The 14,829-nt window shown below is 39.3% G+C and overlaps 1 protein-coding gene and 1 non-coding gene across 2 annotated transcripts in view; one reads left to right on the forward strand and one right to left on the reverse strand.

Moving 5' to 3' along the window:
• The window catches only part of BMERB1 (bMERB domain containing 1), a 144,434-nt gene that overhangs the window by 95,232 nt on the left and 34,373 nt on the right, over nucleotides 1–14,829 (reverse strand). The gene's annotated exons all lie outside the window — the stretch shown is intronic.
• On the forward strand, nucleotides 2,292–2,364 carry TRNAG-UCC. Its single transcript has one exon. It is a non-coding gene; the product is annotated as a tRNA-Gly (tRNA).

Here is a 14,829-nt window from a genome sequence, read left to right on the forward strand (position 1 = left end):
CATTTGACAAAATGCAACACCACCACTGTACCAGTATACCTACGGAGTGAGCCTCTGCAATAAGACAAGGAAAAATAAGTGTAAGAAATAGAATCAAACAGCATTAATTTGCAGATTCTGTGACTGTCCACACAGAAAATTCAAGAGTATCTATAAACTACTTAAGTTAAAGCTTCTGGTTACAAGATTAACATCCAAAATCAGGAAGATTTCTATACTGCAATAAAACTAATTAAAAATCATAATAGCCAATAAAACAAAATATAGGAATGACTTCAACAAATATATGAAGTTCTTGCAGAGAAAATAATAAAACTTTATTGAAGGACATAAAGAGAAGACCCAAATAAATGGAAATACATACCATGACCATGGATGGGAAGGCTTGTATCATAAATGTCAATTCTCCCCAGAGAGCAAAATAGTATTGTGCAGTAGTAATTAAGACAGAGTGGAATTGACATATGGATGGACAAATAGAAAGCTGTAACAGAAAAAGGAAGTCTAGGAACAGATCTATATGCATATGGAAATGTGCTAAAGGCAGGAGGTTACATTACAAATCAGTGGAGACAGGGTAGACTATTCCCTAGTACCGGGGAAACTTGTCATCATGTGGAAAAAGTAAAATTAGATAGCTATTTCATGCTATGTATCAATGTGTGTGAACATTAAGTCACTTCAGTCATGTCCAATTGCTTGTGACCCCATGGACTGTATGTAGCCCACCAGACTCCTCTGTCTATGGGATTCTCCAGGCAAGAATACTGGAGCGGGTTGCCATGCCCTCCTCTAGATTTTCCCAACCCAGGGATCGAACCTGGGTCTCTTGAGTCTCCTGAATTGACAAGCAGGTTCTTTACCACCAGTGCTGCCTGAAAAGCCCCAAATATCAACAGTTCTTGAGAATTTTCTGAAAATTATTGGGAACCCATATAGCTTTTGTTTATACTGTACCTATCAATATTTACTATATAATAAATTAAACCTAAGAAATTTTAGAAATATTTACTATTTCATTTAAAAATAATTGCTATAAATTCTATAATTTATAGCAATTCTATAATTGCTATATGTAACATAAATAACATGTTTTTAATGAAAAAACTCTTCCAAAAAAAATATCATCAGTGAGTACCATTGTTTTACATTTTTGCAAATCTAATATCTAGCTGGATTTTTATATCTGGGTTTACATTCAGTCTATTGTGATATATTCTTTTGGTTGGAGTATAGAAAGAAGACCCAGCCTTACATAGGTACATGGTTAGCAAAAGGAGGAGGATTTGAATAGCCTTTTCAGATTATTACTGTGAATTTCTTATTTTTTACTACACCAAAACTCAAGCTGGAGTAGATTTTTAAAGGTAAGCCACAATGTTGCAATATGGAACCTAAAACTTTATCAGTGAACTTTTTATACTCTGTTACATTAAAAATCCATTGGGCTAACACTTGAAAAGATCTTTTAACCAAACATGATTGTGTAATATGATATATTGGTCATTTAGAAAATACTGTTTCACTGAGTTAGGCTAATCTTCCAAATGTTGGCATGTTTTATCATAAAAATTACATTAATTTACATTACTACCAATATCACCAGAAAAGTCTTGTATTGGGAAGTTGTCAAATTCATGGTAACAGATGCAAGTTTTCCAAAATCCTAATCATCTGCTGAAAGCTCAAGCTGTATCTCTGGCAACAGATACCGTCAGCTGTTTTCCTTGAAATGACAGGCTCTCTTCACTCATTTTGAGAAACTGACACTCAAGCCTGAAAAAATGACAGTAGAAAACACATTTATTCTTTCAAGTAAAAATTATGCTCTATGAGAAAAAAAGGCTTATGTGTACTTTCCATTCTGTCATCCAGAACATTTTTTAAATGGGAAATACTAGAATATATGTATTTACTTATTTTTTTTTTAAAGAGGGATAAGTCAAAATCCATTTTTTTTTTTTTAGGGTGCACACAGCCAGCTCCCTGAGTCTGGCGTTTGAGTCCTAGATATTCTTTTTTTTTTTTTTTTTTTATTTTTAAACTTTACATAATTGTATTAGTTTTGCCAAATATCAAAATGAATCCGCCACAGGTATACATGTGTTCCCCATCCCGAACCCTCCTCCCTCCTCCCTCCCCATTCCATCCCTCTGGGTCGTCCCAGTGCACCAGCCCCAAGCATCCAGCATTGTGCATCGAACCTGGACTGGCAACTCGTTTCATACATGATATTTTACATGTTTCAATGCCATTCTCCCAAAATCCAGTTTTAAGTATTTACTGGGACTTCTCTGGTGGTCCAGTGGCTAAGACTCTGCACTTCCAATGCAGGGGGCCCAGGTTCATTCCCTGGTCGGGGAACTAGATCTCATATGCCACAACTAAGACCCAGCACAACCAAATAAACAAGGAAATAATATTTTTTCAAAAATGTACTGATGGGAGAGGAAACACAGGAGAAGAGACAGGAATGAAAGCTAAACTTTTCTGCTGTACTTTGAGGTTTTGACTTTGCAAACACATGAATATTTTAAATAGCTAATAAAATAAAAATGAAAAAATAAAAATAAAACACGTACTCAAGAGTCAAGAGCAGATAAAATTAATAATTCTTACTGCTTCATCAAAACATTCTTAAGTATAACTGGTGCTTGTTTGTAACTTATCAGTGCATGATAATGAAGTATATAATGATTACCAGTAGAACTGGGTGCAGATTGAAGCCCTAACACATCTGTAATTAACTTAAATGTAAAGGGTCTATGTATATCAACTAAAGGGCAAACTTTGGCAGAGTGGATAGAAAATAACAATCCAATGATACGTTATCTAAAAGAAAAAGTGAAAGTGATAGTCGCTTAATTGTGTCTGACTCTTTGCGACCCCATGGACTGTAGCCCACCAGGCTCCTCTGTCCATGGAATTTTCCAGGCAAGAATACCAGACTGGGTAGCCATTCCCTTCTCCAGGGGATCTTCCCAAACCAGGGATTCTCTCCTGCATGGCAGGTGGATTCTTTACTGCCTGAACCACCAGGGAAGTCCTGTCTATAAGAAACTCACTTCAAATATAATAATATTGGTAGACTGAAAGTAGATGGAAAAAGATATACAAACATTAACCAAAAGAAAGAGTGGCTATACTAATATCAGATAAAGTAGATTTCAGAACAAAGAACATTGTAAGAGGGACATTATATAATTATAAAAGGATTGGTCCACCAAGAAGACACTGCTATCATGTTTATGCACCAAACAGAAGCAGATTGATAGAACTGAAAGAATAAATAGACAAATACACAATTTTTTTAAATTCACAGTTATAATTGGTTACTTCAACACTCCACTGCCAGCAACTGATAGAACTACTAGACAGAAAATCAGCAAGGATATAAAATAATTGACTAGCACTATTAACTGATTCAACTAATATCTATGCAACACATCACTGAACAACAGTAGAATGCACATTTTTTTCCACGTGCCCAAGGAGTCCTTTGAGCAGGTTCTGGGAGTTGTTGGACAGGGAAGCCTGGCGTGCTTGCAGTCCATGGGGGTCACAGAGTCAGACACAACTGAGCGACTGAACTGAACTGAAGGAATGTTAAGACAGAACATATCCTGGTCCCCTAAACAAATATTAAATTTAAAAGAACTAAAATCACACAAATTATGTTCTCTGACCATAACGGAATCAAACCATGAATCAGTGACAGAAACACAACAAAAATCTCCCAAAACTTGGAGACTAAACAACATACATATAAAAAGTCTTTGAGTCAAAGAAGTCTCAAAGGAAAATATTTTTAAAGAATCAAATGAAAATGAACATATGACTTACTGAAATAAATGAAATGAAGCTAAAGTACTACTGAGAGGGAAATTTATAATTGTAAATACATTAGAAAAGAAGAAAGATCTCAGATCAATAACTGAAGTTCCCACGTCAAGAAGCTAAAATAATAGTAAAATAAACACAGAGAATGCAGAAGGAAGGAAATAATAAAGAAATCATTGAAACCAAAACCAGCAAAAATACTAGAGAACAACAATGAAGCAAAACTCTAGTTCTTATCCCCTAAGATCAACAAAAATGATGAACTTTTAGGAGACTCACAAACATAAAATGAGAGAAAACACAAATCACCAATATCAAATGAAATGGGATAGGTCTACACACTCTGTAGCCATTAAAGAAAGAATAAAGGAATACCACAAACAGCTTTGCATTTAGAACTTTGACCACTTAGAAGAAGCATAAAATAGTTTGGCACTCCAATACTTTGGCCGCCTGATGCAAAGAGCTGACTCATTGGAAAAGACCCTGATGCTGGGAAAGATTGAGGGCAGGAAAAGAAGGGGATGACAGAGGATGAGATGGTTGGTTGGCATCACTGACTCAATGGATATGAGTTTAAGCAAACTCCAGGAGATAGTGAAGGACAGGGAAGCCTGGTGTGCTGCAGTCCATGGAGTTGCAAAGAGTCTGATATTATTTAACGACTTAACAACAACATCTTACAAAGCTAAATATACACTTCTATGTGACTTGAAAATTGCACCCTTGGGTATTTATCTCAGAGAAATGAAAACTTATATTCACACTAAAAAAACCTATACAAGTGTTCATAGCAGCTTTATTCAGAACAGCCCCAAACTGGAAACCATGCAGATATCCTTCAATGGATGAACCAAACTGTGGTACATCCATCTATGAAATACTACTCAGCCAGCAAAAAGAATGAACGGTTGATACATGCAACAACTTGGAAAGATCTCAAGAGAAATATGGTGACTGAAAAAAAAGATAAACTCAGATGCTTATACACAGTATGATTCCACTTATATAACATTCTTGAAATGATAAAATGGAAATAGAAAATGATTAGCAGGTGTCAGGGATTAAATGGGGCAAAGTAACTGTTGTCATTAAAGTAATGGAGCAAGGGGTCCCTATGATGGAGCTCTTCTGTATCTCAACTATGGTGTGGCCGCACAAATCTATGCATATGATAAAACGATAACAGAACTAAATACGCACACACACAGGTGCACACGAACCTGGGGAAATCTAAATAATGTCAATGGGTTGCATCAGTGCCAATTTTCTGCTTGTGATATTGTACCACGTAAAATGTTACTGCTGAGGGAAAACAGGTGAGAAGTAGACAGAGATGCCTCTAATGCAATCTACAATTATCTCAATATACAGTGTTAAAAAAGAAGACAGACCACAGACTTAAGATGTGATGTTTATCATACACAAAAGATCAGGAACCAAATGTAAAGAATGCCCATGAAAATGACAACACAATAGTAAAAAAAAAACAAACAAAAAAATGCAAAAGGATGTGAATTAAGAATTCACAGAAAGGGAAACTCATATATCCAATAAACAGATGAAAAGATGTTTAATTTCATTGATAATCAGGAAAAGGCAAAAATAAAATAACAAAACTCATTTCACACTCACCAGATTGGCAAACCTCTAACAGTCTTGATAGTTTATGGGTGTTTGGTATGGATGCAAGGAAGTGGCAACTCATACCCTGCTAGGAAGGGTGTAAATTTATACGATCACAGTTGGACAACAATTTGACAATGTTTATTAAAATCGAAAGCATGCATACTGTTTGCTTCATGCTTCTACTTCTAGATAACTACCCAGTATAAACTCTTACTCCTGAGCTCAAAAAGCTATTTATACCAGAGTGGCCACGATAGAAGTGTTTGGTAATAGTGACAAATTGAAAACATCCTATATGTTATCAATAGGACACTGGTTGAAGAATTTGTGGTATGTTCCTATATTACAAATACTTTGAACAGTTCAAAAAATAAAAGAATTGGTCTATGCTTATCAGCATGCGTAAGCCCTGAAAACATAATGCTTAGTGGTAAAAACAAGAGATAAATGGACATGTACAGGGTAATACCACATCCTGTGTGTGTATACACACATGAGAAAGTAAAAAATTCAAATACATGGATAAGAGGGACTCATATTCTTTCACAATGAGGTCACTCCTGGGAAGGAAGAGAACTAAAGAAGGATTTCCAGCTGAATCTTTAGGTGTTGTTCTTTTGTTTGCTTGCTTTAAAATTGATTTAAGTCAAGATCTTAACACTGGTCAATCCTGGAAGGTGGATACAAAAGTGTTAGCCTTTTTTCTGTGCTAGCTTTATGCCTGAAATTAAAGCACACACAGAAAGAACCCAAGCATGTTCCATGATGTTGGGGCACACCCATACTTGGAAGACCCAGCTCCAGGATGGATCAGTCTCACTGCTAAGGCAGTTGCATCATGAGAAGCAGGAGCAGGAGTGGGATCGGGGCTCAGAGGAGAAGGAGGAGGAGTGGCTTTCCCTGTTTATAGTCCCCTTAAGTAGCATCTTTTCAAGAATATTTCAGGTGATAAGTTACATAAACACTGTTAAGGCTGTGTTGACATATATTCAAGGAGGCTGCGAGAAAGCATAGCTCAGGCTGTCTGTGCTTCAACCATGAGACAGGAGTAGGTGGTTAAAGAGAACCCCTCTTCATCCTCCTGCTGGTTTCCAGGCTGTTCACCCTTCATGTTAGGATCTGGCTACACTTCTGTTGTGGGGGCTTCCCTGGTGGCACAGTGGTAAAGAACCTGCCTGCGATGCAGGAGACACAGGAGACGTGGGATCGATCCCTGGGTTAGGAAGATCCCCTGGAGAAGGAAATGGCAACCCACTCCAGTATTCTTGCCTGGAAAATCCCATAGACAGAGGAACCTGGTGAGCTACAGCCCATGGAGTCTCAAAGAGTCGGACACAACTGAGGGACTAAAACATACATACAAATGACTGAGTGACCAACATACACATGCATACATATCAGTAGCTAAGGAGCTTCCCGGGTGGCTCAGCAGTAAAGAACCTGCCTGCGATGCAGAAGACACAGGAGATGTCATGGGTTCGATCCCTGGGTTGGGAAGATTCCCTGGAGGAGGGCATGGCAACCCACTCCAGTATTCTTGCCTGGAGAATCCCATGGACAGAGGAGTCTGGTGGGCCACAGTCCATGGGGTCACACAGAGTCTGAAGCGACTGAGCACGCACACACCAAGTAGCTAAGACTCTGTGCTCCCAACACAGGGGACCTGGGTTCAGTTCCTGGTCAGAGAACTAGATCCCACATGCTGCGACTAAGATCTGGGGCAGTCAAATAAATAAATTAAATTGATAAATATTTAAAAAAATGAATGTCTCCAGATGTTGCCAGATGTCCCCTGGGGCACCAAATCACCCCTGGTTGAGAACCACTCTCCCGAGACTGGCCCGACGCACAGTCACTGGGATGCAGGTCAGCGAGCTTGGTCGTGTGCAGGGCACTCAGACATCTTCTTCACCATGGCAGACAAAACCTCCCTCGTTTACTGAAAGGTTCCCCAGCAGTTTCTCTCTCACAGATCCATTATGCTGCACCTTGTATTTAAAAGGAAATACGCTGGCCTTCCAGAACCATTTCCAGTTTTTGAAACTCTCTGCGGTTGCATGTTTACAGGCAAAGCCAGACTCATTTGGGGATGACACTGCATGGTTTAAGAATCTTGTGCTGCCTAGGGACCGGCATCCACGTCTGAGTTATCTGACATCTGGCAACAGAAGGGCTGAGCAAGTCCAGCGCACATCACTCCTGACTAATCTTTTAGAATCAATATACTGAGTCACTCAGTACCTGACATTTACTTGTACAGTACCCTCCTTAAAAACGTGATTTATTTATTCATTTTCCAGTTGCTTCTTCTCTCTCCATCTCCCAGTGAATTAAATAGCTGTGCTCAAGCCCCAGGGACCTTCTCTCAAATGCTCTACCCAGGCTGCAGATATACATATATGACTATAGTGAGAATCTATTTATTTATTTTGGTCACACTGCATGTGGGATCAAATGGGATCCCTTGACCAGGGATCGAACCTGCAGCCCCTGCACTAAAGCTGGAGTCTTAACCCCTGGACCATTAGGGAAGTCCCTAGGCTGCTTCTACTTATATCCATGCTGTTTCTTCCTCTGGAAATAGACTCCCTCTCTCCAGTTCCTCTCCCAGGCCATCCAGCCATGTAACCTCATGGCATCTCGGACTTGGCGTTGCCAGGTTTCAGTTCATTCAGTCTATCAGTCGTGTCCGATTCTTTGCGACCCCATGAATCGCAGCATGCCAGGCCTCCCTGTCCATCACCAACTCCCGGAGTTCACTCAGACTCACGTCCAACAAGTCAGTGATACCATCCAGCCATCTCATCCTCTGTCGTCCCCTTCTTCTCCTGCCCCCAATCCCTCCCAGCATCAGAGTCTTTTCCAATGAGTCAACTCTCTGCATCAGATGGCCAAAGTACTGGAGTTTCAGCTTTAGCATCATTCCTTCCAAAGAAAGCCCAGGGCTGATCTCCTTCAGAATGGACTGGTTGGATCTCCTTGCAGTCCAAGGGACTCTCAAGAGTCTTCTCCAACACCACAGTTCAAAAGCATCAATTCTTCTGCGCTCAGCCTTCTTCACAGTCCAACTCTCACATCCATACATGACCACAGGAAAAACCATAGCCTTGACTAGACGGACCTTTGTTGGCAAAGTAACGTCTCTGCTTTTCAATATGCTGTCTAGGTTGGTCATAACTTTTCTTCCAAGGAGTAAGCGTCTTTTAATTTCATGACTGCAATCACCATCTGCAGTGATTTTGGCGCCCAAAAAAATAAAGTCTGACACTGTTTCCACTGTTTCCCCATCTATTTCCCATGAAGTGATGGGACCAGATGCCATGATCTTTGTTTTCTGAATGTTGAGTTTTAAGGTTGGCCAGGTTTAGCAAACAAAAATACAGGGTGCTCAGTTAATGCTGATTTCAAACAAATAAGCAAAAATTTGAGTATAAGCATATCCTCAATATTGCACAGGACAAACTTATACTTAAAAAAATTATTTGTTGTTTATCTGAAATTCAAAGTAAACCAGCATTTTATCTGGTAATCCTACATGGACTTCTCCTTTGAAGCTTACCACAGGTGGAAATTATATTTTTCTTTGTGTGATTAGCTCCATGAAGGCAATGAACAGGTTTGTTTTATTTCTGTTTTTTATTTATTATTAAATATATAAATTTTACATATGTATTTTATTTAAATTAAAAATATTATTTATTTATTTCTCCCCTGTTTGATTTCTGGCTCTGAGCACCAAGCTTTGAGCATAGACAGGCTGGGATGAACTCTGATAGGTTAATAGATAAGCATGCGAAGGAAGGAGGGAAGAAGAGAGAAAAGAAGAAAAGCTAGGTAGGAATGGAACCTATGCAGAGTATGTTCTGTTGTTAATGAAATGCTGTTAGGTCTTGGGAAGCACCATACTTCTTTATACTTCTGAAACTTTGCCTGCTCCCTTCCTCATCTGGTTAATGAACCCAGGGTTTGGGGTCCCTGGACTGGGTCAGAACCTCTGCACTCCCAATATACCCAGATCTTCGCTCTGATAAAGCATTTACCATGTTATATAATTATCTGCCAATATATCTGTCTCTCTCAACAGCCCATAAATTCCTTGAGGACAGGCATGATGTCTCATTCATCTTGGAAACCATGTAAGTAGGCAAAGCTGGTAAATATCCAACCAGTGTTCATTGACATGTCGAGATATCAAGCTGACTGCCTAGTCTTAATGTAGCCACGAGTAACAACCTCGGCTTCTACCCTTGGCCACCTTCGGGCTGGTCCTGGCACATCATCACATCAAAAACAAATTAACAAAAAGAAGATGAGAAACAAAACCAGCAAACCCATCCCTAATGGTAAGTAATGTCCTTTTATTTTTAACTGAAGGTTTTATTGGGAGACAGCTATTTTGCTCATCCCAGATTTCTAAATGTTCTCTTGATTTGCATCTTTCCTCCTTATATACCCTTTACTCCTCCCTGAATCTTTTATTTCTTCTCCCTTTGTGTGGCCACACTGGCTCCAGGGTCCCCGCATACCTACCCCACCCCATTACCTGCAGTTTGTGGGTTCTTTCTCTTAAGTACAGCTGTGTAGTCCTCTCTGGACTTTTTTGATTTGCATCCCACTCAGAGAATCCTCAACCCACTCAGAGAATTATTCTTGGGAATCAACTTCTTTAGAAGCTAGAGAAGGACAGGGGAATTTTAAATCAGTAATTATGGCTTCCTGTCACACCAGAAGGTGGCACATTCAATCACAGACTAGGACTGGGGTTAAAGTAGAAAATCATGCTGATTTCAGTGCAGAGAATGTAAGCTTTCTAGAGTCAAGACCAGAACTACTGAGAAATGAGATGTGATGAGGGGGAAACCAATCGCAGGAAAGGGGACCTGAGAAGAAACTGATGAGATTCTGAAGTCCGGAAGTTCTGATGTTTAGAACAGGCTCTTAAACATCTCCCCTTTACCTAAAAATGATGGTGCCTCCTCTCAGGATATTTCCTGCTAGTGCTCTTGTGATTTCTTTTCTGTATGGGGCACTTGAGCCTGATGACACCTTTATAGAGTAGATAGGAGGCCACCGGGTAAAGAACCTAGAGCCAAGGTTCTTCCAAGGAGTACTTCTGAAAACACACATTCTCATTCTATTATTCCCTTCTACTTTTGGTGTTAGAGGCATATATGTATAATTTTTGTAGCTTCCTGCTGTATTGACCCTTTCATCATTATAAATGCCCCTCTTTGTCTCCAGTAACATTTTTTGTCTTAAAATCTATTTTGTTCATCATTAGTATAACTACTCCTGATCTCTATGTTTGCATGGTATATATTTTTATATCTTTTTATTTTCAACCTATTTGTGCCTTTGAGTCTAAAAGGTGTCTCTTTTGGGCAGCATATAGTTGGATCCTATTCTTCTAAAATCCAGTCTGATAATCTCTGCTTTTTGAATGGAGTGTTTAATCCATTTACACTTAATGTAATTGTTGATATGGTTGTATTTACCCCTGTCATTTTATTTGTTTTATATATGCCTCATGTCTTTCTTGTTCCTCTGTTCCTCTTTTATTGACCTTTATGTTAAACATATTTTATAGTTAACAATTTTAATTATTTTGTCTCCTTTTTCTTTCTACTACATTATTTTGAGTTATATCTTTAGTGGTTGCTCTGGAGTTCTTTCAACTTTTAATTCTCATAAAAATCTTAGAATTTTGTATCAGTGAATCTCATCACTTATTTGAGAGATCAATTGTTTTATTCGTTTATCAAACATCTACATGTGTCAGATCCTGTTATAGACATAACGGACTCAGAGGACAGCTACAGGATTTTTTGGGCTTCCCTGGTGGCTCAGATGGTAAAGTATCTGCCTGCAATGCGGGAGACCTGGGTTCGATCCCTGGATTGGGAAGATCCCCTGGAGAAGGGAATGGCAGCCCTCTCCACTATTCTCCGCTGGAGAGTTCCATGGACAGAGAAGCCTGGTGGGTTACAGTCCATGGGGTCGCACAGAGTTGGACACGACAGAGCACTGAGCGATGGACACACATAAACACACATTGTTTTACTTCATGAAGGTTTATCAAACATCTACGTGTGTCAGACCCTGTGGCAGACACAGGGGACTCAGAGATGAACAGGCCATGGCTTCTGCCCTCAAAAGAGATGAGACAAGAAAAGCCAGCTGTTACGATGCAGTGTGATTAGTGCACCACTACAGAGAACGTGTGGGGTAATAGGTTATGTCCACAAGCACCAAAAGGAGGCAAGTCCATTCAATCTGTAGGAGTCAGAAAATGCTTCCAAGAAAGCAAGAAGCCTGAGCGATTTATTGAAGAATGAGTAGGAGTTATCTGGTCAGAGAAGTGGGACCCAGGGCTCCTAGAAGGAAGGAACGACCTGAACCAAAGCCTGGAGGCATGACAGACTGTGAGCCTTGAAAGTGATGCAGGGAGGTGAGGGCAGCTAGATAAGATCCTAGCTGGGCATGTAGAGGGAGAAAAGCTAGAAAGACAGACTGCTACACTGTCAAAAAAGGAATTTAGCTTCATCCTAAAGGCAGTGGCTAATTCCTTAAATCCAGATAGATTTAAGCAATGGATCATACTTGCATTCTGGAAAATGACTGTCGATTATTTGGAAGACCCATGAGACAAGATACAACCAGAGGCAAGAATCAGGAAGGTAATGGGGACTGTTGATGAGGAAATAGTTTCACTTCAGTTCAGTTCAGTTCAGTTCCATCACTCAGTCGCATCCTCAACTCTTTGCGACCCCATGGACTGCAGCATGCCAGACCTTCCTGTCCATCACCAACTCCCAGAGTTTACTCAAACTTATGCCCATTGAGTCGGTGATGCCATTCAACCATCTCATCCTTTGTCATCCCCTTCTCCTGCCTTCAATCTTTCCCAGCATCAGGGTCTTTTCAAATGAGTCAGTTCTTCACATCAGGTGGCCAAAGGACTGGAGTTTCAGATTCAGCATCAGTCCTTCCAATGAATATTCAGGACTGATTTTAGTTTAAGGGTGAAAAGAAACTAGAACCAAGGTAATCTGATTCCCAAGGTAATCTGCTTTTTCCACTACGTCATGTTGCCGTCAAATAATGATGTTTCCTTTCTGCCTCAAGTTAAGAAATTTTAATTTAGTCCCAAAATAAACTCCATAAAATGAATTCAGACTTAGGTATCTCTCACATAAGTTAACCACATTCAAAAAATGAGAGGAAAAATGCTAAAAGAGTTTTTCTTCCCATGTGCTAAGTTTTATGACTTGATTAAACTCAAGTATATTTTGTATTTTCAAGAGAAATATTAGGCCCATCCATTTTTAATAACAATTTAAAAACAGAAATATGACATTTCCTAACTCCAAAAGACTGACTTGATATTAATTGAATAATGACTATTTCTCCGACACTCAGAGCACAATTTCTCAGTGCACTTCATTTCAATTTACCATATTTATTCAGGACATACTGAGCGTATGGGATCATTCACACAGCAGTAGAGGCAAACTAAAATACATAAAATCCAGCATCTCGGATCAAAGACTTTTCAGTCTCATATAAGAGGGTCTTTTTGTAATCTCATGAATGTTTTTGACATGCCCCCCAAAATTGAATGCCTTTAACTCAGCAATGCCACTTAAAATATTTTCATTCATATGTAAAGATGAAAGATATTGATTGTAGCATTGTTTATAACAGTAAAAGTATGAAGTAGCTTAAATGGCCATTAATAGGGAATGGTTGGATATACCTGGACATTGGGAGGATATCCAATCATCAGAAAGGATGAGATAATTGTGTATTATTGACATAGGAAGATGGCTATGATACACTGTGAAAAAACTAAGCTATGTTTAGTGCCTACAATATGATTCCCTTTATTATAAAGTACATATGTAAGTATATGTGTCAAATAACAGACTGAAAAGACAGATGCCAAATCTGATGGTAGTTTGAGGGTGGGATATAGCTTTTGCTTTCTACTTTTTACGCGTCTGCCTGAGTTTTCATAATGAGCAGATATGCCTTTAAAAAGACTTTTTAAAAGCTTATTGACAGTATCTATGCAAACCCTGCTATAAATGGCCACTCACTTACTTCAGTCTCTTACATCTCAGCCACCCGAAGAGAAAGAAAAATGTCAACTTGATTAGCCAGAAATTGCTATAAAGAATAGTCAGTGAAATATAAAGAATAGTCAGTGAAATAAGTCAGACAGAAAAAGAGAACTATCATATGACATCACTTCTATGAGGAAACTAAAAAGAAATAATATAAATGAACTTAGAAAACAGAAACACAACTCACAGACTTAGAGAAGGAACTTCTGGTTGCCAGAGGTGGGACGGATGAGGGGAAGGGATAGTTAGGGAGTTTGGAATGGACATGTCCACACTGCTATATTTAAAATGGATAGCCAACAAGACTGCTCAATGTTATGTGGCAACACCTTGCGATCACTCTCTTCTATGAGACTGAAAATTTTTTGATCCAAGATGCCATGTAAAAATTTTACATATTGTAGGTTTCCTCTGCTGCTGTGTGAATGGTACCACACACTTGGTATGTCCTTAATAAATATTTTAGACTGAGTTGAAGTGCTCTGAGACTGTTGTTTTTATTATTCAGTTAATACCAAGTCAGGCTTTAGGAGTTAGGAAATTTCATATTTCTGTTTTAAAAATGGAGGGACCTGGAACTTCCTTGGTGGTCCAGTGGCTAAGACTCTTAAGTTTCCAATCCAAGGGGCCCAGATTCAATCCCTGGTCAGGGCACTAGATCCCACATGCCACAACTAAGACTGGTACAGCCAAATAAATAAATAAAATACATATTTTAAAGTGGAGGGACCTAATATTTCTCTTGAAAATGAAAAATACACTTGAATTTAATCAAGTCATAGAACTTAGCACATGGGAAGGAAAACCCTTTTAGTATTTTTCCCCTCATTTTTCAAGGTAGTTAACTTTTTCATACACTCCAGTCTTGAAAGTGAGTGACAGCTCATATTTGACCCCTGGGAAGGAAGAGAAAGCTTAGTGCTATATCTCTAGCTTTTACTCATTCCCACAAAACAAGAATGAGGGGCTTCCCTGGTGGCTCAGTGGTAAGGAATCTGCCTGACAATGCAGAAGACACGGGTCTGATCCCTGGGTTGGGAAGATTCCACATGCTGCAGAGCAACTAAACCCATGCACTGCAACATGGAGCCTTTGCTCTAGAGCCCAGGTACCGAAACTCCTGAGCGGATGCAATGCGGCTACTGTCTCCCAGGCACCCTAGAGCCTGTGCTCCACAGCAAAAGAAGCCACCACAATGAGAAGCCCATGAATGGAGACTAGAGAGTAGCCCCGC

Source organism: Bubalus bubalis, chromosome 24 (genome assembly GCF_019923935.1).
Source record: "Bubalus bubalis isolate 160015118507 breed Murrah chromosome 24, NDDB_SH_1, whole genome shotgun sequence".
NCBI lineage: Eukaryota > Metazoa > Chordata > Mammalia > Artiodactyla > Bovidae > Bubalus > Bubalus bubalis.